This window comes from Dromiciops gliroides, chromosome 2 (genome assembly GCF_019393635.1).
Source record: "Dromiciops gliroides isolate mDroGli1 chromosome 2, mDroGli1.pri, whole genome shotgun sequence".
Classification (NCBI taxonomy): Eukaryota; Metazoa; Chordata; class Mammalia; order Microbiotheria; family Microbiotheriidae; genus Dromiciops; species Dromiciops gliroides.
In genome coordinates, this window is record NC_057862.1 from 451,817,247 (window position 1) to 451,843,920 (window position 26,674).

The following is a 26,674-nucleotide window of genomic DNA, read 5'->3' on the forward strand; positions in this document are numbered from 1 at the left end:
AAACCCCCTCATTATTGAAAAACGTTACAAAGAATAATCTCATTATGATCATATTTCCTCCATTTTTAATTCCAGTAGACAATGTACTTTTTATTGTTAGTGTTTATTGCTGATAAACACAATCATAATTATACCAAAGTCCTCTTTCACTGTCTCATCTAAAGTATGGAGGTAACCTGGGAAGTACAAACCCTGGAAAGTCTTGAGAAGCTGCAAAGTCTTTGAGTACAAGCCAGGTGATGATATTTGTATGTCTGCGGCCAAGGACCAGCCTTTCTAGGTTCAGAGGAGGTTCATCGCCAAGAAGGTTGGTAAGCAGGAGATGAGACTTTTGGGGTTTTTTGCCCCAGCGACCTCAGCTGGTGGAGGGAATACCAGTATAATCATAGATCCTTGAAATTTCATAAGGAATATAATCATATATACCAAGCCATTTCCATCTACATAAAGAGAGTTTCAGGCTATCCTTAGTGCCTAGACTACCTTCCCTTTTCAGGTCTACATCTCAGAAATCTTAACTTCTTTCAAAGCTGAGCTCAGATGCCATCGCCTGCAAGAAGACATTCCGACTCCCCCAGATCCTAATAGTGTTCTCTTCTTCAAATTCTATTGCATTTTCAACTACTCAGATATTATTCCCTTCTTTCCCTAGGACTCCCATCCCAAACACCCCCTCAAACTTTCCCCTCTCCAGCAAGAATGTAAGCTCCGTAAAGGCAGACATTGTTTTTCATTTCCATTTTTCCTTTTTGTCTTTATACCACCAGTGCTCAGCACAGGGCCTTGCATTAGTAGACACTTAATGAAGGCATACTGAATTGAGTTTACTGTACTCATTTCTTGGAATGAAACTTTACAAAGGCGAGAATCAGTGGTACTACATCCCTTTTGCCGGTGTGGGAGTATTTCCACCTACCCTCTACTTCCTAGAACCACCCCCCCAAAAAAAGTCTATCTGAGATTCTAGGGTTTCTGCATAATTTAAGCCTTGATTTCTCCAGGGGTCTAGAGTGTGTAAAAGCACCTAGACTTTTCCAAGCCTAAGGATCAGCTGCATGCTTCATGCTGAAATACAGGACCTGATGATTACAGATATAATAATGATAATAACAACAATGGTTATTTACATGACACCTACAATGTGCCAGGCATTGGGTTAAGTGCTTTCCAATTATTTTCTTTTTTGATCGTGACAACAATCCCAGGAGCTAAGGTGCTATAATTATCTCCATTAAGCGGCTGGAGAAACTGAGATAAACAGAAGGTAAGTGACTTGCCCATGGTCACAGAGATGGTAAGTATTTGAAGCCAGATTCAAACTCAGATCTTCCTGACTCCAGGCCTAGTGCTCTATCCATTGTACCACCCAAGGGTTAACATAGAATTTCCCCTTCAGGAAACTGAACCCCAGAGAGATTGAGTCCACAAAGGTTACACAGGTAGTAGTTGACAGAGTCAGGATTTGAATTCTGACTTCAGAGCCAATTCCCTTTCTGTTGTACTGTAGTATCTTATGTTAAACATAAAAGCTGCAAATTGGGGAGAGGGGGAGACTATCTTCATCTAGTTATTAATTAATTAGCACAGGGCTAGGCAAAAAACAGAAACCAACCAAGAATAGCCTCACAGTTGTCAAAGAATCATTGCTCTGGTGTTAAAAGGGGCCTCAGAGGCCTTTTAGTGAGGAAAGAATCTCAGGGAGGTTAAGTGATTTGCCCAAGGTCATACACATAGTAAGTGTCAGAGGTAGGATTTGAACCCAGCTCCTCCCACTCTAGACCCAGTGCTCTTTCCATCAGTGCATAATTTAAGGGGACACCCCCCTCCCAAATTTGTGGGAAACTATCTTTAATTAGCTACTAATTTATTAGCACAGGCCAGGCCCATGGACAGGCAAAAGAAGGAACAACCTATGTTTAGGGTTAGGCTCAGGGTAGTTACTTCTTTGGGTTAAGAGATTAAGAGCCTCAATATAAATGTTTATATGTAAGCAGGTCAGGATAACTTACTGAGCCATTATTATTTATTAACATTTTAGCATAGCTCTACTTTAACTGATTGACTTGGAACATAGAAAACAGGACTATTTCCTAATGTCACAGAATAGTTTATTTCAGTGTGTGTGTGTGTGTGTGTGTGTGTGTGTGCGTGCGTGCGTGCGTGCGTGCGCGCATGCACTGTACCAATAGTAGCAGGGAGAGGAGGACTGGAAAAATGCATGAGGAATAGGCTGGACCAAATTGTGAAGGGACAGTGCAGAAGTGAGAGAAGAGAGGTAAGAAGCATTTATGGGTTGCTATGTGCGAGGTAGAGGAAGCTAGGTGGTGCAGTGGATATAGTGCCAGGCCAGGAGACAGGAAGAATCATCTTCCTGAGTTAAAATCTGACCACAGATATATTGCTACCTATGTGACCCTAGGCAAGTCACTTAACCCTGTTTGCCTCAGTTGCCTCATCTGTAAGTGAGCTGGAGAAGGAAGTGGCAAACCACTCCAGTATCTTTGCTAAGAAAACCTCAAATGGGGTCAGGAAGAATTAGACATAACTGAAAATGACTGAACTACAAAAATGCACCAGGCACTGTGCTAATCATAACTTTGAGGTAGGTGATATTATCGTCCCTGTGTGGTGTTTTTTTAAACAGTTGAGGAAATTGATTCAACCAGAGATTAAATGATTTGCTCAGTCACACAGTTAATAAGTTTCTGAGTTTAGATTTGAAATGAGTTCTTCTTGACTCAAGACCCAGTGTACCAATAGTTGCTTTAAGAGGGGGGTGTATTCAGAGAGTAGGTCTAAATAGTTCACCAAAGCAGGGAGCCCAAGTTTTTACTAGGAATATGAGGAGAGTCCAAAGAAGCACAGAGAGGTGCCCAAAGACACCAAAAGTAATTTTTTCTGAAATTGCAGTTTTGTATCATTAATCCATACTCTGAGTTCAAATGTGAATGAGGCAGTCATATTTAATAAGTATACATGTCTCAATTACTTTTGGTAGTGGGAGGCAGAAAAATCAGGGGTAACTGAAATAAAATATATACTAGACAATCTAATTTTGTTTTTGTTTGTTTGTTTTTTTAGTGAGGCAATTGGGGTTAAGTGACTTGCCCAGGGTCACACAGCTATTAAGTGTTAAGTGTCTGAGGCCAGATTTGAACCCAGGTACTCCTGACTCCAGGGCTGGTGCTCTATCCACTTTGCCACCTAGCTGCCCCCGACAATCCAATTTTGAAATCTCTAGGTAATCCCAGACTTTCAGTTCAGACATTTGTTTCAGTCTCTTATCTCCCTCCTTTTTAAATGAGCATGGTGACCAATAGCAAATGGAATGATTGTGGATTTCTGATCTTCTCCTAATGTTTTCTTATCCTCTAAGCAGTGATTTGCTCAAAGGTGGACAGCAAGGGCTTGTATTATCCACAAAGAGGGTCACCATCTCCTGAATAACTGGAAGCTAACTGTGGTCTAATAGGGTGCTCATTTAGGCCAATTCAGGGGACGTGGTAGAAAACTAAAAAGGGAACAACGTTTTTAACATCTGCACCATAACATACTGGGAAAAGAAGAGAAAACCACAAACCCAAACCAACTACCAAATTTTCCATGAAAGGCATTTCAAAGTGGACTGAGGGAAAGTCTGCAGCCCACAAAGAATCTGCAAAAAGATAACACATGCCCTGGAAATGTGACTCCTTGTGTCTTTACCCAGAGCAATTGCTGCAAAGCAACAGCTGGTCTGAAGTATATCAGGAGGAGTGAACTGTGGCAGATGATAGAAGTGGTCTGTTGTGGATGGCATGACCATTTCCTCGGTGATGGCCACAGAACAATGAGCTCTTTATGTCCTTCCACCCCATTCACAGCTGGCAGCTGTTACAGAAAGCCAGCAGTAGTCTCTTCCCCTCTCTTGAGGATTAGTATATTCCATTAACATATTTCTTACCCTTGAATATGTGAGCTCAAGTCTTGATTCTAAGACATATATGACTTTAAAATACTTCCATTTCTAGCAGTGTTATATAAAAATCTTATTATAAACAAGATCCTACTCTAGGGTGGAATTTTAGTACAGTTGACCAAACCAAACAAACAACCCAAAATGAGATATTCTTTAAAATATTTCAAAATATTTTTAATAAGCACCATATTCATTAAAATATTTTAAATGTATTTATTACTAAACCACATGTTCATTACAATATTAGAAAATATATTTATTACTCAACTGCATATTCATTAAACTATTTGATAATATTTGTTAATAGCTTGTTTATTAAATGTCTACTTTGAGGAATAGCACGGTACAGAAAAAAGAGCATTGAGTTAGAAGACTTTGGTTCAAGCACCAGTAGCTGGGATTACTACCTGTGTGATCTTTTTTTTTTGGTGAAGCAATTGGGGGTAAGTGACTTTCCCAGGGTCACACAGCTAGTAAGTATTAAGTGTCTGAGGCTGGATTTGAACGCAGGTACTCCTGACTTCAGGGCCGGTGCCTTATCCACTGCGCCACCTAGCTGCCTCTACCTGTGTGATCTTAAACAAGTCACTTAACTTCTCTAATCCTCAGAAGGCTCACCTATGAAACAGGGATAATATCTACTTGATAAGGTTACTCTGAGGAAAGTTCTATAGGAACTGACTTATTATTACTCATCGTTATGCTAAACACTGTAGGTTTTACACAAAGAAGAATCATATGAAATCTATATATAGGTTAGATATATACACACATGTATATATGTGTGTGTGTATATATATATATATAAACTATCAAAAAAGAAATCCTACTGGGACTTTAATATTTGGGACTTGGTGATAGCAGTTGCCACGATACTATAGATGTTCAGAAGGGCCAGTTGGCAGAAAATTCTATTCTTATTTGGGGATTCCATTATCCTTCTACCTGGCAAGGTACTTGCTAATATATAATGATAGTCAGCCAAGATTCTGTTACTTCCCCCAAATTGTTTTTTTTTTTATTCTTTCACAATTTTGCGTTACTAAAAAAGAGGGGACAATGGAGGAAGATGAGCTGCCTAATTTCCAATTTCCTTCTGCTTATATGACATCATCACTCAGGTGTTATGCTGGGATCTTCCTGTGGTATGAAAGAGTGGGTTATGTTTAGACATTCATACTTTGCTTGGCTCCTACCCCTCATCCAGAAACCTTAGAAAGTTTCTTCACCGGACAGCCTAAGAGGCTGGCATCAATTCCGCTTGGCCCCCATGTGTAAAAGGAACATCCTTTTAGAGCCATAACTAGCAATTTTGGAGCCTTGAGTAAAATAGCATGAAATCCATCCTGAATAAGCTTTTAAAGACAAATTTAGTTGAGATGTGAGGAAAGGAACAAGGTAGGAAAGAACCATGGGCCCCTGTGGGAGATGCTGGCTGCCTTTTAAGTAAAAGTAGAACAGGAAGTGGGGGCGAGGGGCAGGGGAAGGAAGGAGTGAGCTGGGGCAGAATTGAGGTGGGAGTAGAGGAAGGAAGCATGCCATCTACTAACTTCCTATTTTAATTCAATATTCTTGCTAATTAGGTGCTAAGTTCAGTTGTTTTTGCAAAAAGTACAAATGCTATTAGTAGCCTGTAAATGTTGTTGCCTTAGGGCAAAGCTCCAGTCACCTTGCCCTAATTATGGCTTTCGATCTCATTGCAAATAAAAAAAGGGAAGAGTCAATAGGTAGAATATATTCAGCCATGAATAACTGGGAGTAACCTCAGATTCTAAATATCCTAAAGAATGTTTCCCAAAGTTTTTAGCAATCCTTGCCCCATTTCACATGTGTTTGTTTCCCTAGTAAAACTGTAAGCTCTTTGAGGGTAGGGACCATGACTTCTATGTGTGGCATCATAGTAGATTGAGTGCCAGGATTGGAGTTAGGAAGACCTGAGTTCAGATCTAGTATTAAACACTTCCTAGCTGTGTGATCCTGGACAAATCACTTAACCTCTGTTTGCCTCAGTTTCCTCATCTGTAATAGCACCTTCTTCACAGAGTTGTGAGGATCAATTGAGGCAATAATTGTACAGCATTTAACACAGTACTTGGCCCATAGTCAGTACTAAATAAAAGTTAGTTATTATTAGTATTTATTAAATTAATTTAAATATGATTATTAGTAATATTTAGTAAAATATTATTGTGCTATTCTCATGGTATTGAGAACTGACAGTGTAGTGAGGCATGACAAAATCCTTATATTGGACCAGTAAACTAGTTGGGTCTCAAAATTTACCCCACAAATTGTATTGTTGCGATGCTTGTAACATTTAAACATTCAACTTGTCCAGTAAGGGAATACAGTCCATATATTGACCATTCCTTAATGCCCAAACTTGATTGACCAGAGCCTCCCATCAGCTGACTAATCATTATGCCCTAATTGGGATATTCAACAATGGAAGGATGAACTATGTTAACCACTGGGTAAACTGTTTCAAACATTGGTTTAAAAGGACCAACTGGGTCCTGCAACAGCTTCCAGGTAAACTAATTTCTTAAAATCAGGTCTATAGTGTCCTAGTGAAGTTATTTAGGCAAATATTGGTGGCCCATGTGATGCCTGGCCTCAAATTTCTACAGATCTGAAACTGTCTGATCTCCAGAGTCAGATGGCTGTCCAGAAATTCTTTGCTGAGAACCATCCGAGAGAGACTTCATCAGCCCAAACATAAGAGCACCCACATTACAGTATTACATGAAGGGTGTCCTTCGAACATGGCATTTTGAATGATCAAGAATTGAAGTAGGTAGATGATTTAGTGCATAAAGAGCAGTGGGTCTGTAGTAGGGAAGACCTTGAATTTAAACCTAGCCTCAGACACAGACACCGGCTGCTTCACCCTGGGCAAGGCACTTAACCACTGCCTGCCTTAGTTTCCTCAATGGTAAAATTGGGGTCATGATAGCATCTATCCCATAGGGTTGTTGTGAGGATCAAATGAGATAATCTTTGTAATCAGATCATGATATCCACTCCCCCTGCCCCAATCAATAAATTCCAGCGACTTCCTGTTGCCTCTAGGATAAAACATAAAATGCTCTGTTTGGCACTCAAAACCCTTCATAACCTAGTCTTCTCCAACCTTTCCAGTCTTTTTACATTTTATATCCTCCAGTTTATATCTTCCATCCAGTGACACTGGCCTCCTGGCTATTCCACAAAGATACTCCCAACATTTTCTCTGGCTGTCTCCATACCTGGAATATTCTCTCCCTCCACTCCAACTGCAGCCCTCACTGGCTTCCTTTAAGTCCCAACTAAAATTCCACCTTCTACAGGAAGCCTTCCCCAACACATCTTAATTCTAATGTTTTTCCAGTGTTCATTATTTTCCACTTATTCCATATATAGCTTGCATTGTATATATCTGTTTGTTTGTCTCCTCCATTAGATTGTGAGTTCCTTGGAGGAAGGAACTGTCTTTTGCCTCCTTTTGTATCCCCAGTACTTAGTGCAGTACCTGGAATATAGTAAGCACTTAATAAATGCTCTTTCTTCCCTCCTTCCTTTTCAGACAATGCAAAGGTGAGTTCACTCATTACTTTCAATAACAGAAACATAAATGAAAGTTAGCAATTACACAATACTGAATCACCACTTAATCTTTTTATTTCTATGTTAACCATCATAGTTCAGGCCTTCATTATCTCTTCTGTACAATATTATAATAGCTTCCCTAATTAGTCTTCCTGTATTCTTCTCTCCTTTCAGTGTATCCTGCCCACCTTCCCAGAGTAACCTTTCTAAAATAGATGAGGGAAGATTTGCTTTCCTTCTCCCCAACTCCTTGTGTAGAAGGTTTAACCATAGATGAGGTGTTAACAGCTGACAATGGGTTAACACCTTTAAAAAAAATCTCTTTATTAAATATGAGCTCCTTAAAAAAATATGAGTTCCTTGCTCTAATTGAATCAGAAAGAGGAGGGGTGGTGGTGGTAGAATAACAATGGGCAGATTTAAAATTAGCCATGCCCCAGGAACTTCTAAATAGATGTGCCCTGCTCCAGACAGATAGTCGGGTAGTTTGAGTCAGTCCCAGCAGAGAGTCTTCCATAGAATGTCACCCTGCAGGATATGGGATGGCAGTGAAGGGACTTTCTCTCTCTTCTCCACCCCCATCAACCACAGTGTCTAGCATTTTGCTACTCATCCAGGAGACATCCCATATGAAGAGTTGGTTCAAGGTCATTTGAATCACGGTTGAAAAAGCAGAGACAACATTTTCTAGAGAGACAGAACATAACCCTGGCTGCACAGAAGAGAGCCAAAGGGCTAGCCCTGGCAATGATTCAAAACTGCCCTTACTGCCAATTGTGTCCAGAGCTTTGCTATTTAAAGCTCCTCCTGGGCTGTGATCCATTTTGTCAGAGAAAGAAGTTAGCATTTTGGTAAAGGGATCATACCTTGTTATCACACTCACACCTCATTACCTGTGATTACAACCCATGACTTCATTAATTTACCTGGGGAAAGAGAGAAACAAATCCTGCCTTAAACTATGCACTGCTTTAACTATGACATTTCTCTCTTTAAAAAAATAAAACAAAGCCAAATCAAACCTGAAGTGGCCCCTAATTGCCTACAGAATTAAATGCAACCTCTTTAGCTAGGTTTTTGTGATCTTTTGCATCACCCTATTTTTCCAGCCTCTCATTACTCCCTTACATCCTAGCCAAACCAAACTATTTGTCATTCTTTGAATGCACCTTTCCCACCTTTATGTCCTTGCTCATGCTGTTACCACAATCTGGAATGGCTTCCCATCACTTCTCTGGCTTGAAATCCTATCCATCCATCCAAAGCTTAGCTCAAATGCCACCACTATGAAGGCTTGTATGATAACTAATCATAATTCATCTGTCTTTCCTTTGAATTTCTGTAACAACCACATCAACATCAGAAGCAGGAGCAACAACTAACGGCTAACATTTTAGATTCGCAAAGCACTTTACAAATCTCATTTAATCCTCTCCACAACCCTAGGACCTAGGTATTATTATCCCATTTTTACAGATAGAGAAACTAGGGCAAAGAGAGGACTAATGACTTCATGAGGGTGATGTCTTGACTTGTGTGTGAATTGGATTTAAGTAAGACAGAGTTGCACAGTGCTCAGCCTCATTCTCTCTTCCAGATTCATCAGAGTCCAGTAGCAAGACAAAAGTCAGGATAACTGGCAATGGCCTAGATGCAGTGGAAGGCCCTGGTGTTTTTGATGTCTGGGTAACTCAAGTGCCTGCTTCAGCTGCCTTTGTGGCCATTGGAACAAATGGTTCTTATCTACCTATTCCAGTCAGGGGCTAGAAATGCTTGGGGTAGACATCCTGGTACCTTACCAAGGGCTTTAAGGCCTGTCAATTACTTTCAACCTGGTTTAGCCAAGTTGCTGAGATGGTTTTACTGGGGCATGACCACTGCACATGCTACAGCTTTCTGGAGTCACAGGTGAGAGTTGGGTGAAGGTGAACACCGAAGGTAGATGAGCAGCCCTGGAAAGGGATCTTAGCAAACTCTCACACCAGAGGTGCTGGTCCTCCCTGAGCACTCCATACACCCCTATATCCAACACAAAGAGAAATAATTTGCCTTGCCATTAGTCATTGTAGATTAATTGAATTTCTTTTTCTTGCCTTTTTGCTATGGCTAAAATATGTAGGATTAGATTTCATAGCTAGAAGTGACTTTACAGGTGATTCTGTGTACCTGCTTATGCTACAGATAAGCTCTTACCTGAAAATTTGATAAGTATCCCATGCTTGCTATTATCCAAGTCATTGATATGTCATTGATATAAGATCCCTTGGTAACTTCACTAGAGACTGACTGACTGACTACTCCTTGGGTCTTACCAATTCAATTATTTCAAAATTCATCTAACTGCATATTGTCTAGCCCACATTTTTCCTTATTTTCCACAAGAATAATGTTCTTGGGACTTCCCTGCTGGCCTGTAACATCCCATCTGGAATCCTGTTTTGAAGGTAATTATGACTTAAATTCTCTGTCTAGAAGGGATTACACTTGCTCCTGAAAGGAGGACAAATGAAACAAAACAAAGAGATACCTCAGGCCCATTTCTCAGAACTGGTATAAAAGAGGGGTTGTTATCTCCCCTCTTGCTCCAGTTTGAGGCACCTGCGCTATGGGCGTTTTAAAGATGCAGCCCATTTCATCTATGCAGGCAATCATAGCAGGCTATACCCAACCACATGGTAGGAAAATGCAGGATGCAGGGTGACTCCATGTTAGGTAATCTGGGCATGCCAAGGGCAAGGCCCCTACATTTCTGATAGCATAATTATGACTGATAGTATTTATCACTTTTGTGAAAGAAGCGACCTCAGCTGAGCAATGGAGTGACATCTTTTGGTAAAAGCACATGTAGAAGTAAATTTAATGGTAACTCTATGAGGGGAGAGAAAGACTCCTTTAAGCCAGGAGTTGAGAGGTACCTCTTGGCCTCACACGTTTCCTATATATGTGCCTCAGTAACTTTGTGCTTCAAGTCTGAGTTCACTCTCCCCAAGGACTAAGTGTATCTATAATAGAAGGGGCTGGTAGGGTGATGTTTCGTACCAATCACTTTAAGCTTGAATCAGTTTCATAAACAATGAACTATCACACCTGTCTACCTATAGACCCTTCAAAATTTAGTAATATTTTCTGTATGTGTTCTACATCATCATTTCTCATTTCCCTCCTTATGTCTTTCTTTAGTTCTCCTACTAATCTTTCCCAGTCACTCTTAGGGATGTTATATCAGTTCTGGTCTTAGTAAGAACCTTGAACATTCTAAACACATAAGTGCTTAATAAATGGTTGTTGAATGACATAATTTCAGGGAGTCTAATTGTTCTCGAAGTTTCTCAGTCTCCTTTTTAGGCTTATCATGCATGTCTTGTCTCCTACCCATACATGTACTTCCAGTGCTTAGTCCTCTCTCTTCTTTTTTGGTGATCTCATCAGATACCGTGGATGTAACTTTCATTGCTAGGTGTGACTCTTAAATCTATAGGGAACCTAGGTTAGAGATGCATATTCTATGTGTAGCATAAGTGGAGATATCACCACCCTTTCTACTTTCTGCTAGCTCACCTTCCTTCTTCATTCTCATCCTAGATTCTAAATTAATTAAGGAATAGTTTTTTTTAATTTCCACATTAATAAAACTGCAACATCTCTCTCATTGATTAATCAATTAACTCAGGGCCCCCATCACAATTTATTAAATATCAGTGTCTATCTCTATATCAAATCAACTAATTCCCTAGGCCTAAATGTCATGGGTACTGATTATATTATTTATTAATAGCATAACAGACAGTAAAAGAAAGAAAGAAAGAAGTTATTATTTACCCTATATGAGATATGAGATAGATTATAGCCCAAGCACCTCTAACTCTTACTATAATTTCTGAGTTCTCAATTTGGGGCACATAAGTCTCAAACTTCAGTTCCTTCAGGATATCAATTAAAGTCTCGAATAATTCTCTTCCTGTTTCTGCATAAGGTAGAGGTTAAATTCAATTCTCTCAGGAAATAAGTTCTTTTAGTTGTTTTTCTTCAACCTCTCTTGAGCCACCACAGTGAAAAATCTCTCCTGTGACAGTTAAACTCTCAATCTCCACACAGAATAGAAGGATAGTACCTAAGATTTCATTGACCCTTAAAATACAGTAATGGTACTTATGGTCTCTTTGGAAAAGGCTTTGAAGTAGGTGTATGCACATATGCATACACATATACACATAAATACATTCATATCTATGATAAGGAGTGTGTGTGTGTGTGTGTGTGTGTGTGTGTGTATCTATACAGCTAATAAGTGTCTGAAGCAGGATTTCAAAGGAGGTCTTCCTAATTCCAAGTCCAAACACCTGGTTTGTTTCATTTGTGTCGCTCTTTATCAGATTATGCCTTATGTTTTAGTTATTTGTATACATGCCATTTTTTCCATTATAACAACTCATATTTTATGTAGAACCTTAAGGCTTACAGAATGTTTCACTAGTAACAACCTTAGGAACAGTTCTGTTAAGTATTATGATGGCTGTTTATAGACGATTAAACTGAGACTCAAGAGACATTGTAACTTTCCTTATAGCCACACAGTTAGTAAGTTTCAGGTTCAGAATTTGAACACAGGCCTTCTGACTCCAAATCCAACTTTTTTATTTACACCAATGCTGTCTCTCACTTATTTTATTATAAGATATTCTGTCTAAAATCTCCCACAGTACCTAGCACAATGCCTTGTAAATAATTGTACTCATTAACTATTGCTAAGTGAATTAATTGATTTATAAGTAGAATAAGTGCTAGAAGTTGTACATATTTTTTAAAGTATCAGAATTCGTTTATTGTATTTTAATTTTTTAGAGTTTGGTAAATCACGAAGAGGGGTAGCTATGTGTCATAGTGGATAGAGCACTGGGACTGGAATCAGGAAAACTCATCTTCCTGAGTTCAAATGTGGCCTCAAACACTTATTAGCTGTGTGACCTTGGGCAAGTCACTTAATCCTGTTTGCCTCCATTTCTTCATCTGTAAAATGAGCAGGAGAAGGAAATGGAAAACCACTTCAGTATTTTTGCCAAGAAATTCCCAAATGGGGTCAAGAAGAGTAAGACATGACTGAAATGACTCAATAACAAAAATCAACAAATCAGAAAGAGAATAGATGGTGTCTCTCCCCTCCCCCAATCCCCCACGGGGGGGGGGGGGGATCTTAAGCTGCACTAAGATTTTTGGGACACTCCATATATAGATGGTATCTCTGAGTTACCTAGAACATCCCATTTTTCTGATCCTACTGGAGAAAGGAAAGTTGACTGAATTCTAGTAATCTTGACTCTACATGATATGCATTAAGAAGCTGTAAAGCAGTCATTAAAATACATATAGGGAAAGTCCCCCAATATGAGAACCATAGAAGATCATTGAAACTTAGAACCTGAAGCACTCAGCTGCCCATTTATCTAGAGATGAAACTGAGGCCTATAGAACGGAAGTGATTCAATCCTCTTCTGCAGATGAAGCAAAGGAGCTGAGGAATATGCAGAGTGTGACTGTTCAGCAGGTGCCTCTCTTCTATGGTGCTATTTTGTGGAGGACCAGAAATAAGAAGGAGGAAAAGGGGTAAGCACTCTGCCGGCCCTCTCCCTCTTCTAGGGGGAAAAGAACCAGAACAAATGTTTCAGGTCCTTAACAGAACATTAGAAAGCTGCTTTCTGTCACTTCATTTTTGTTCTGAGCTATGACCTCAGGCTTCTCCATTACTCCACTATTAATAGAATGGTAAGCACCTTTATTCCCCTCCCCCCTTTGAGTCTATTTCCTTAGCCATTGTGGTTACCCACAATGACTCTACAGGAGTGGGAGTGCTTTAGTTTTACAACTTACAGATCCAATTTTCCTTTCCTTACTTGGAAGACTCAAGTCCATTGCAACTATGGAGAGAGGTCTAAAAGTAAAAATGAAGGTGTGAGAATCTGAGCCCTTAGTCCCCTTGATTTTAGCCCTAGCGAGTGAGCAGATCGATGGGATTCTGTTGGGGTCTCTGATGTCTCTAGTTTCATCTTTAGTCCTAAAGCCTGACCATTAGGCCAGGATTTGGAGATGCCTGTGTCACACTGAAGAAGGAAACTATTTATATAGGTAAAACTCACACGTGAAATAATTAGAGAACAATATGATAGGATATAAGTGCAAAAAGAAGGGTACAGACAAGATGGGCTATAGGAATTCAGAAGAGGGAGAATAGGTTTGAGCTAAAGTGGTCATGGAAACCTTCAGGGAGGAGCTAGGTCTTAAAGGATAGGTAACATTCTATCATTCCTCAGTACATCGAACCCTCTTTCTCTCCTCTGGTTTCCATTTCTTTTCTCTTTTTTTTTTCGGGGTGGGGAGAAGTGATTTGCCCAGGGTCACATAGCTAGTAAGTGTCTGAAGCTAGATTTGAACTTAGGTCCTCCTAATTCCATAGCCAGTGCTCTATCCACTGTGCCACCTAGCTGCCTCTTCTCCTCTCCTCTCCTCTCTTCCCTTCCCTTCCCTTCCATTCCCTTCCCTTCCCTTCTCTTTTCTCTCTTTTTAAAAAATCTTCTCACCTATTCTTTGTCTTCCCTTTTCTTTTTCTTCCCTCTTTGTCTAAAACAAAGGTTCTCAAACTTTTTTTTTTTGTCATTGTTCAATATTCTGGGCCATGGTAAAGTCTTTACCATATATCCCTTACCAGACCCTTGGTGATTCTGGGGTAGGGGACTGGGGACTGGGCAGGACTCCTGGTAGAATGTAGGATTTAGCTGGGACTTGAAGGAAACTTCTTCATCTTGATGGAGATGGAGATGAGGAGGAAGAACATTCTATAAATAAGGGATCATGAACCCCAAAAAGGGGGGATAAGAACCCCTGGACTAAATGATCTCCAAAATTCTTTTCGACTACTTGGTTCTAATATGAGAGAGAATAGCATGGTTCTAATCAAAGTCCTTTTTCCTGACATGAGTATGAATAAGGCGGAGCTCAAATCTGTTTCACTGGAGAGAGTTCCCACCCTAGTGAACTCACAGCTCTTTTTTCAGTAGTGAAGTATTTCTGATATGACATCACTATTTAGAATTTTAACTTTTCAGAAGTTCTGTCAATCCCAAGAACTCATCATGACTTTCAAGAGAAGGTGATAGGTTTTTTCCTACTTCCTTTAAATGCCATAAAAATATTTGGTTATTTTATACCAATTACTTTGTAAAGCAAAAAATACCATAAATAGTGAACTACATGTAATGAACACTTAAGTTTGCAATTCCTTTTATGTATGTTAAACATGGGTCATGTTTATGTGGACAGAGTAATCCTTAAAGTCCATGGAAATTCTTCAAGAAGTGTTTCTTCCTGAGTAATGAAAAATGTACTTGTCTTATTCTTATCAGGGAACTGGAAATAGGCTTATAGCACCAGGAGATACTGAGGAGGGCAGCTGTGTAGGGCTCTTTGATTGTCTTTATTAAATTTTTCCTTCCTGTCAATGTACTTGGGAATAACTTATATTATGTAAATATAAAGAGAGGCCTGGAAAGATCAAGGCACAGAAATTTGTGTTGTTTGCATTAGTTGACTTTTGGTGTTCGGTTGTTTTTTTTTGTTTTTTGTTTTGTTTTTTTTTTACTTTTCCAAATAACAATATATGCAGAAAAGCAAAGTTTCTGAAGAATTTTTTTAATCCTCTCACCATCTCCACTCTCCCTACCCACATGCCTCAAAAAAGGAAGAGAAGAAGAAGGAGGAAAATCCAGAGGAACTATCACTTCTCTGGGGAATTTTGATGGGCAACCTTCTGTAGAATATTTTATGAGCCCAAAATGGAGACTACAGAGAAGCTGTTTTTTTTTTTTTTTTGCGGGGCAATGGGGGTTAAGTGACTTGCCTAGGGTCACATAGCTAGTAAGTGTCAAGTGTCTGAGGTCGGATTTGAACTCAGGTACTCCTGAATCCAGGGCCAGTGCTTTATCCACTGCGCCACCTAGCTGCCCCAAGAAGCTATTTTTAAAAATTTTTTTGGTGAGGCAATTGAGGTTAAGTGACTTGCCCAGGGTCACACAGCTAGTAAGTGTCAAGGGTCTGAGGTCAGATTTGAACTGAATCCAGGGCCGGTACTCTATCCACTGTGCCACCTAGCTGCCCCGAGAAGCTATTTTTTTTTTAAACAGGATCATAGAATATGAGGGAATGACTCACTAGTCTATTAATTAGACAGGATAAAAAAAATTAGACAGGATTAAAAAAACACAATTTTTGCACTGGAAAGGACTAATATGGAAATGGAGGCCCCCAAAGTGTCAAGGGGCTTTCTAAGGTCAAACAACTATTAGTGGCAAAACCAAGACTTGAACTCTTGTCTTGTATCTTCCAGTTCATTCTCTTCTGTTTCCTCTGAACTGCCTTCCTAAAGCTTCTCAAACCAGATTCCTTCTAGACTCTCACTCATTTGCTTATATCCCTTTCAAACAGGTAAATCTGCCACTGCTTGGTCTGATCTACTATAGGCCTATTGTCTTTTAGATTTAGAGTTAGAATAGACCTTAGATCATCTAGTCCAATTCCTTGATTTTACACTTAAAGGAACTAAAGCCCAAGAAGAGGAAGTGAATTACCCAGAGTCACAAAGGTAGTTAAGTGTGTAAGGGGCTAAAATTCTAGCTATACCATCAAAAATCTAATGAGGGGTCGCCAATAAATTATAAGCTTTAGCAAGAGTATTCAAGTGTTTAAGTATTTATTAAAGAGCATTACGATCAGAGAGAAAGGTAAAAATCTAACTATTTCTAAGAGACCCTATCATCCAACCCACCATGGCAAGGTCAGGAACCAAAAATAGACAGAACCCCTTTGCCAGCATCGGCTTCCTACTTCGTGTCCTCCTCCCAGAGATGGGAGGCTCCTCAAGTTGATTGGCTGGTAGCCTTGATAGACAGTACCCACGAGCAAACATCACTTCCTGACACTAAGAACCTTGACTGCATAGCTTGCCCTCAGAGGCCTTCTCCTCATGGTGGAGCTTTTCTACAGTAAGTCTCCAGCAGGTGGCGTCATTCCAATTGTTACAAGTGATAGGGCCTGGATTTAAAAGAGGTTTGTCTAATTCTTTATTTTCTTTCTTTCTTTATTAAGTATTATTTTTTGGGGGGCAATGAGGGTTAAGTGACTTGCCCAGGGTCACACAGCTAGTAAGTGTCAAGTGTCTGAGGCCGAATTTGAACTCAGGTCCTCCTGAATCCAAGGCCAGTTGCTTTATCCACTGTGCCACCTACCTGTCCCTGTCTAATTCTAAATTCGGTGTACTTTCAACTGCATCATGACTCCTTATATACTGTCAAAGCTTGAAGCTTTTAAAAAACCTCTTATTTAAAGCCTTCATTAGTGTCATCAGTCTTATAACAATAGATAGGATCAAGTGTCACAGCACTGTGATCACTTAATATTATCCTCAATAAATAACCCATAATTCCCATTTATGTAGTATTCCATGGTTTTCAAAAATCCTTTCCTCTCAACAATCTGATAGGGTCATAATAGTGCCAATTTCTACAATATTTGTGTTGCATCTTACCCCAGTTAGGAAATTTATTAATTTTGCTGAGTACTAAGAATAATGCTATGAAGAATGCTGATAATGTATTGATTATCCCTACTATATGTCTCTGAGAAAAAGAGGTCATTCTAGTTAAATACAAAAAGTATATGAGCCAGGAAGGAGTGTGTGTGTGTGTGTGTGTGTGTGTGTGTGTGTATGTGTGTGTGTGTGTGTGTGTATTTGTAAGAATTGGCTAATGTGGTACTTCTATGGGAATTACCATACCATGCCGTTTTCTGGCAGCTAGGTGACACCTTGGAGAAAGCACTGTCCCTGGATGACCCTGGACAAGTCATTTATCCCTGTTTGCCTTGGTTTCCTCATCTTTAAGATGAGCTAGAGAAGAAAATGACAAACCACTCCAATGTCTTTGCCCAGAAAACCCCAAATGGGGTCATGAAATGTCAGACACAACTGAAAAACTACCCAACAACAACAACAAATGCCATTCTCAGGATCCAGGTCAACATGCATTTAATTAACAATTAAGCAAATTACTTTTAATGATTACTCCATGTTTTTCTACTCAGACTTCACAAAATGATCATGACTCCCCCTGAGTTATGAGACACAGAACAACCTTCTCAGCAAATCTCAACTTTATGGAAATAAAACTTGGCAAGATCAATGGAAAGAGTGCTGGATGGTGAGCCTCCTAACTCCCCTGGCTTCCTTCAAGGACCAACTAAAATTCCACCTTTTATACTACAGGAAGCCTTTCCTGATCCCTCTCAATTCTAAGGTCTTCTCTCTATTATTTCCTATTTATTTGCATATATTGACTTATTTATTTGTAAATATTTGTTTGCATGTCTTCTGTCCCATTAGATTGTGAGCCCCTTGAATGTAGGGACTACTATTTTTCTTTTTCTTTTTTTTGTGTGGGGCAGTGAGGGTTAAGTGACTTGCCCAGGGTCACATAGCTAGTAAGTGTCAAGTGTCTGAGGTCAGATTTGAACTCAGGTCCTCCTGAATCTAGGGTCAGTGCTTTATCCACTGTGCCATCTAGCTGCCCTATGACCATTATTTTTTATCCTTCTTTGTATCCCCAGTCCTTAGCACAATGCCTGACACATAGTAGGCACTTAATAAATGCTTATTGATTACCTGACTGGAGGACCTGGGTTAAAATCTTGGTTTTTGCTATTTAACCCTGTGATCTTGGACAAGTTCCTTTATTTCTTTGGGCCTCTATTTCCTCATTTTCAAAGTGAGGTGGTAGGATAGGATGACCCCTAGGATTCCTTCTCTCTCTATGAGCCATGTGCCACTTGATATATGAACTTAGAAATGTTTGACTACAAGATCCTGAAAAGAGCCTATCTAGATTTGCAAGCATCCTTTAAGTAACGACATTCTTGTATGGTTCTCTACTGACTTTCTGTGAGTAAGCCTTGGTTTCCCAACTAGACTAAAAAGTCCTTGAAGGGAAGAATCATAGCTTGCTTCTTTAGTATCCTCCATAGCACCTAGCCCAGAATTAGGTCTGTGGTAGTTGGTTCAGTCAATACTAACTGAATTACAGACTGTTGTCTCCACAGGGGACATTCATAACATCCCAGGGATGGGAGGTATCCATCTAGGCCAAGAAGGGGCCTGTGGCTTCTGAAGCAATAGTTGGTAGAGCTGTGTTCCACTCTCCATACAAGATTATGTCTAGACTAATTCCTTGTGCAGAATGCATCTTGTTGTGTGCACCAATGTCAGGAACAGAGGTGGGAATCCTCAGAGGTTCAGATGCGGTACCAAGTGAGCATGACATAAGGAAAGCATATTACAAGAAGGAAGCACAGCCATTCTCTGGTTCCTCCTCAAAAGCATTGAAGGGCACACTATCTAAAGGGAACCCTGCCAGACCATGTATGCCTCTTTGCCTCTTCCTTCTTTCTCATTCCATTCTGTCTCATTTTTCTTCCTTCTCTTCTTCCTTTCTTATCAATACTTTGTATCACTTTGTGTCACTTCCCTCTTTCCTTCTTTATTCATCTTCCTTTCCTTACTTTTTCCTCTCTTTCTTGGCCTCCCAACTTCCCCCCTTTCTTTTTCCTTCTCTCTCAAAGTACAATGGTAATCAGGAGACCCTGAATCCTGACTGCCTTTACCTAGCTCAGTGAGAAACCCTGGGCAAGTCATTTGTAAAATGAGGGATTAAACAACAATTTTTGAGTTTCTAATGTCCTATGACTGAAGATTATGTTCTTCCTCAACCTCCAACACCCCCACACATACCCTGTTATTCACTATCTCTTATCTGTGTTTTAGTGTCTGACTCTGTCTCTTGTCTTTGTCTCTTCTCTTTCTATCTTTCTCCCCTCCCCTCCTGCTCCTCACCCTTTGAATAATTTTCTGCGGAAAAAAAAATTCCTCCTCTCTTGAATTTTTCTAGGATCTGAGTCATCAGATCAGTAAGAATCTCAATATTAATATCAAGTCCATTTTAATACCTACATTTAAAAGTAAAATTCAGTTAGTAATGAGGGATGGAATGTTACTTAAAATCAGAGAGAATGTGATATTTTATGACAATTATTTTCCTCCCAAAATGTGCTTACTTTGATTTTTTCCTGTCTCATGAAACTGGCAGAAACATGTAACTTCTACAATGATTTTCCTTTCCCTTGTCACGGCAAACTTATGCCAAACTCTGAGAGGGCTGTGATATTGACAGAACAGCACTGACCACTCAGAATTGTTTCAGTAATCTGTGTTTCATTCACTGAAATATTTGGAATGTTTTCCTGGGGTTTTTTTGTTTGTTTTTTTAATGAGGTGACAGCTAAATAGTTACTTCTTGTATCTGTCCTTCAGGATAGAATACAGCTTAATTGTACTCTTAAGGTTATTCAAAAGCCAAGTAATTCAAATGAAGGACAGAGAAGTAGGACTCTGGTATCCTCTTTGAGTCCAATACAGACTTGTTAGATAGCTTTTAAAAAAACATTATTTTATTTGTGACTCAGTTTCCTCTCTTGGAAAACAGAACTTTAAAGTTATAAAAGCATAGTTGAATGTGTATATGATAAATACTATTTATGTTTATCTATCTCTTTAAACTTTGCAAAGCACCTTAAACAGATCTCCTTGTGAAGTAGATGCTACAAGTATTACCTCTGTTTTACAAATGAGGAACCTGAGGCTCAGTAAGGTTGTGTCTTCCCATGTGGCCACATAGATAGGAAGTATCAGAAGTAGCCTCTGAAACTATTTTACAGTCCAGTAAAGATCTATTCCAAACCCTAGTGATACTTATATTTTAAAATGTGATATAATCAAACCAAACATTTGAACAACATGACAACTCAACTAAAGCACAGCTTAACTATAGATGATTTTGAGTAATGGAAACCATCATTACTAAAAAAAGAAACTTACAACTATGAATTCAACATCCCCGGTAATTCAAAATGTTCTAGAAAATATATCAGAAAATAAATTTGGTTACTTACATTGACCTTCATCCTGCCCCCCCTTTTTTCCAAAATAAGGGTGCCTATTCCATCTCCTGGAAAATCCAAGCAGAATTCTATTTGAATGGGGAAATCTTTCTATAATACTTTGCACTGGAATTCTGTGAAGTTTGGTGTGTACTCTCAAATAGTTGCACCCTGGACTATGCTCTCTCTACAGCTGTTCATACCAGGAGATGTAGTCTGAAATGAACAGCCATTGGGAAATGAATAGGGCTAGTTACATAAGAAATTCTAACATTCTGGTTGGCTCCTGGTCAACTGTATGCAAATGATGCTCATGATAATTTGAGCTGTAATCCTAAATTTATAGAATCTTAGAGCTGAAGGGTATTTTAAAGAGCTTATCAGTCAAACCTATGCTTATTTTTCTAGATGAGGAAACACATCCAGAGAAAAGAAGCAACTTAGCAAAAGTTTAACAATGAGTTAATATCTGAACTGGGACAAGAATCCAGGTCTCCCAAATCTCAATCTAATATGCTTCCCACTACATCATGGGGGGATGGTAAAGAACAATAAAAGCTCTAAAAATATCCCTGGGCTCATGGGGAATATTGTGAACAAATGTAGCTTTAATTTACTGTTTCTGCCTTCTGGATTAGGTCCAGGTTCCTTTTTTTTTGAATGCTTCAAATTCTCCATTACCACTCAAGTGGAAAGAACATACCATAGAGGAACACTTGCACTCACAGAGGGTACTACATAGTCATGCAATTTTGGGGAAAATGAATTTGACCAGAAAAGAAAATTTCTAAGAGTCAACCATTGAAAATAAAACACTTTCCGTGATGCCTAAATATTGGAGTTTTCCCATAGGGCCTCTGAATCACCACTAGAGTAAGACTATTGGAACTAGAAGGAACCTTAGATCATAGAGTATAGCAATTAGTAGGGATCTTGGAACACAAAATGCTAGAGTGAGAAGAGAAGAGATATTAGAGATTATCTAGTTTAACTCTCTTATTTTCCAGCTCGAGGACCTGGGGCCCAAGGAATAGGAAAATGACTTATGTAAGGTCACATAGGTTGTATATACTGAGCCAGAACTATAATCCAGGTTTTCCTTTTAAATAATAGGATGTTGAAACTTAAATTGAGTAGTTTACAAATGTATTATTTTTCCTTGCTATTAGAATCATGGGATGAAAGGTTGATATAAGGTATAGAGAACTGACTTCAGATTCAGGAAGACCGGGGTCCAAGCCCCACCTCTAACAATTACTGACTCTATGACCTTGTGCAAGTTATCTAACCTCTCAGGGGCCCAGGCAACTGCCTAAGACTTTAACTTGCAGAGAAGGTAGGAACCTGCCTTCATTGTTCTTACATGGGAAGTTCCTTAGATGGATAAAATCACTGAACTATCTAAAATTAATTAAGACCAAAGATCTAGAGTGAACTGTGAAGTTATCCATTCCAACCTTTTCATTTTACAGAAGGGGGAAGCTAGGTGGCAGAGTGGATAAAGCACTGGCCCTGGATTCAGGAGGACCTGAGTTCAAATGTGACCTCAGATACTTGACACTTACTAGCTGTGTGACCCTGGGCAAGTCACTTAACCCTCATTGCCCCAAAAAAACAAAAAGAAAAAGCAACCCACAAATAAAAAACAAATAAACAAAAACCAAACAACCTCCCCCGCCCCCATTTTACAGAAGAAGAAACTAAGGTGTATTTTCTATTTTTGGTTGTATTTTAACAACATTGTCAGTTCATTGTCGAGAGGCAGCTAGATAGTGCAATGGGTAGAGCACCAGGCCTTAAGTAAGGAAGAACTGGGTTCAAATCTGGCCTCATACATTTACCAGCTTATGACTTAATCTTATTTGCCTCAGTTTCCTCATCTCTAAGATAGAAGAAGCTGGAGAAGGAAATGGCAAACCACTCCAGTATCTTTGTTAAGAAAACCCCAAAGGGGATCACAGAGAATCAGCCATGACTTAAAAGAGTGAACAACAAAGTAGGCAGAACCATACCTATAGATACCTAACTCACAGGGTTGTCATGAGAGTAAAATGTCATACCCCATCTTTGCAAACTTTAAAGAACTATATAAATATTCATTATTATTGTTTAAGGTTTCTTCATCGGTAAAATGGGGACAACATTCATACCACCTACCTTACAAACCTTGAAACTTTAAAGCACTTTATAAACTCATTATTTTTATCTTTAACCTTATTCCTATTCTTCTCCCTGCTCCCAACAAGCTTAACAGAGTCCAGAAAACAAAAAGCATATAAAGTAGAAATGATGCAATGGGACAATCTTCCTTATTTATATAAAACTCATTTATCCTTTGGCTTTACAACTTTTGGACACATATAAAAGCATCTTAATACCTTTTCTTCAAACAATGACCTAAATTACTGATTTGGAAAATGGCCTTTAAAACAACGTGTTTCGGGGCAGCTAGGTGGTGCAGTGGATAGAGCACTGGCCCTGGAGTCAGGAGTACCTGAGTTCAAATCCAGCCTCAGACACTTAACACTTACTAGCTGTGTGACCCTGGGCAAGTCACTTAACCCCAATTGCCTCACTAAAAAAACCAAACAAACAAAAAACCAAAACAATGTGTTTCCCTATTTTATGGCTCCTTCTGTAACATAAGGGATATAGCAAGCTTGGATGTGATATCTAGAAGACCTGAGTTCAAAATCTGCCTCAAATCCCTACAAACTGTGTGACCTAGAGTAAGATAATTACTGTCTCAGAGCCTTAGTTTCCTCCTGTAATAAAATGGGCATAAGAATAATTGCACTACTTGCCCCGAAGGTATTGTAAGGCTTTAAATGAGCTGCTGTGAGAAAAATGCTAAATAAAATGTTAGTTTGGTTTATTGTTGTTAAATCACCCTTAGGGCTGGCTTTTTAAAATAGGGTTCCTGCCTTCCTCCTTTCTAAGTTATTTCCTCTCCAGTTTCTTGTCATTTCCTCCTTAGTCATCTTGACTCAAAAATTACCATATTACTACAGCAACTTCTTCCCTATTCTATTACCATGTAGCTCACTATTCTCCGAAATATCATTTATCAATATTTCTCAGTTTTGGTTTTGTGTGAAGACTCTGGGAGTCTAAAATAGTAACATATTTGGATTATTAAGCTTAGAGAAGAGAAATAAGGATCTTAAATTCACTTCAGTATTACAAAAGATCAAGGGTACCATTAGTATGAATACTTACTGGTGCATATCATTGCAGTCCCTTCACACCATCTTAGCCTATCCAAATGAATTGAATTCAACTCAATCAGCATTTATTAGACAACGCCTGTGTATTACCCAATAGTGATAGAGACAGAAAAGAAGGAGCTTCTTCCCTCAAAGGGCTGACATTCTAATTAGCCTACATTTCTCTATCTTGTTTATAAAGATATTTTGAGAAGCTTCTTCAGATTATGATAGTTAGGTAGCAGGAGACCTATGGATTCTCAGTTACTAAATTATTTTCCCAGTTCTCATCAGTACGAGCATGCTCTCTAACCAGTACAGATTGCAACTCTCAAGCCTTCTCTTTTTTTTTGGTGAGGCAATTGGAGTTAAGTGACTTGCCCAGAGTCACACAGCTAGTAAGTGTCTGAGGCCAGATTTGAACTTAGGTCCTCCTGAATCCAGGGCCAGTGCTCTATCCACTGTGCCACCTAACTGCCCCTGTAAGCCTTCTCATACTGTTCAATTTTTGCCTGTCTTTCTGTAAATAAAAATAAGGATCTACCCAGCACAATATCAACTTTCCTCTTTTTATTGAATGTTAGGTGTATGCCAATGCTACACTTGGGCTATCTAGCTGTTTTCTTTCATTCTTGTTATATAATGGACCCACTTCCTTTTTGATCATTATCTTTTTTTTTAAAAGTTATTTATTTTTAACATTCCTTTAAAATTTTTTTGAGTTCTAATTTTCCCCTTCCCTCCAGTTCCTTCCCCACCCATTGAGAAGGCAATGAATATGATATCAATTATACATGTGAAATCATGAAAACACTTTCATATTAGCCATGTTACAAATGAAAAGCAAGAAAAATAAAGTGAAAAAAATTATACTTCAATTTGCCTTCAGAATTCACCAGTTCTTTCTCTGGAATTGGATGGCATTTTTCATCATGATTCCTTTGGAATTACCTGGGATTATTGCATTAATCAGAGTAGTCAAGTCTTTTACAGTTGATTATTTTTACCATACTGCTACTACTGTGTACTATGGTCTCCTTGTTTTGTTCCTTTTACTATGCATATAGGTCTTCTCAAGTTTTTTCTGAAACCTCCTTGTCATTTCATATAGCAGAATGGGATTCCATCACAATCATAGACCACAACTTGGTCACTTGATGGACATCATCTCAGTTTGCAATTCTTTGCCACCATAAAAAGAGCAACAATAAAAATTTTTGTACATTTAAGTCCTTTTCCTTTTCCTTTTATCTCTTTGGGATACAGACCTAGAAGTGGCATCGTTGAGTCAAAGAGTATGCACAGTTTTATTGCCCTTTGGGTATAGTTCCAAATTGTTCTCTATAATGGTCAGACCAGCTCACTGACAATGCATGTGTCCCTATCATTAATGTTCTTGGTGATGTCTTTTTGTCTTTTCATCTTGTCCAGGCTAGAAATACGGGGCTACTCCCGGCCTGATCCCACTATTGATAGGCATAAGATTTTTGCCTTTCTCTATCTGCTCTATTTCCAACCTCAGGCAACCTATTGGTTGCCCCCCACAGCCTACCACGTATCACCATTCTGATGCCAAAACATCACCATACTGGTGTCAAAACAGACACCTGATAGGCTTAAGTGAGTACAACTCAGAACTCCCGTTTTCAAGAAATCAGCCAGCCTCAGGCTCTCTGAGATCACAGCTAACCACCACACCCTGCTATGTTGTTTCTTAAGTATACAGATGGTTAATATGCAAAAGATAGAAGAAAGCTACCAACTCTTCCCCTGCACTGAGAATTGAGTTAAGGACTCTAGTTATTAAGAAAAGGCCTGCATATACGTAGAAAGAACTTCCTTATGGGAGTGGATGTGAAAAACAACAACACTTGATCTGAGAAAGATCTGAAATCTCTAGTGAATTACAAGCTCAATTAGTCATCTAAGAAACTAAGTAGTCTTAAGATGAATTAAGAAAGACATTGTTGAGGGATCTAGGAGGTGACTGTGCCTGCTTTACACAGAATCAGAGACCTTAGAAACCATCTAAGTATCCCCTCTACAAGATACCCAACAAACTGTCTATAAGTTTTTACTAGAAAACCAAAAGGAGAACTCTTGAGTTAGTCCATTCTTCTTTTGAATAAATGATGGGAAAGGTTTTTTTTTCCCTTTACATTATTGTTCTGGTTTCAATTTCTATCCATTGCTCCTATTTCTGCTCTTTGGAACAAATCTAATTCCTCCTTCCTTAGATAACCCTTCAGATTTCTGAAGACAGTTTTCCCATTCCCATTGAACTCTCTACTACAGATTAAACACCTCCAGTTCCTTCAGCAAATACTTCTATGACATGAATAGTAGGCCCTTTCCCATCCTGTTTGTCCAGCTCTGGGTTTTCTTTAGTTTATCATGGAGCTTCCCAAAATGTGGTATCCAGAACAGATTACAAATACTCTAAGTGTGAACTGTACAGGGCTAAGTATAGAGGGACAGTCACCTACTTGATCCCTCAACAATGGGATTTCCTCCCATAGCAAGAGCGATGGGGTTGAACAGTCACAAATAAGCAAAGATGGACAGCTAGCCATCTATGGCTATACTGGAACCAAGTGAAGTTGACTGGTTCATATAAGGGCCAAACCAATTACCTTGGTCTTTGCACAAACCACTAATAAACAATCCAAATCCAAGGCTGACAGACAAGGAGAAAGTGAGACAATTTTCAGAACTCCACATCAGGACAACCAGGGCTCCGACCAAAAGAGGTAGATTCTATTACATCAGAGTCAGGTCACAACTGGGGAGTCAGAGAAGTCTTATACTCCCAGACATTTAAGAAAAAGGAAGTGCTAATGTTGCATATTTTTCCACGAAAGGTTTCAGAGGCTCGGCCATTTTCCCCTGTCCC

General features: G+C 39.1%; 1 protein-coding gene across 1 annotated transcript in view; it reads right to left on the minus strand.

The window, feature by feature from the left end:
• The window catches only part of CASS4 (Cas scaffold protein family member 4), a 63,443-nt gene that overhangs the window by 27,570 nt on the left and 9,199 nt on the right, over window positions 1-26,674 (minus strand). The window lies entirely within an intron of this gene.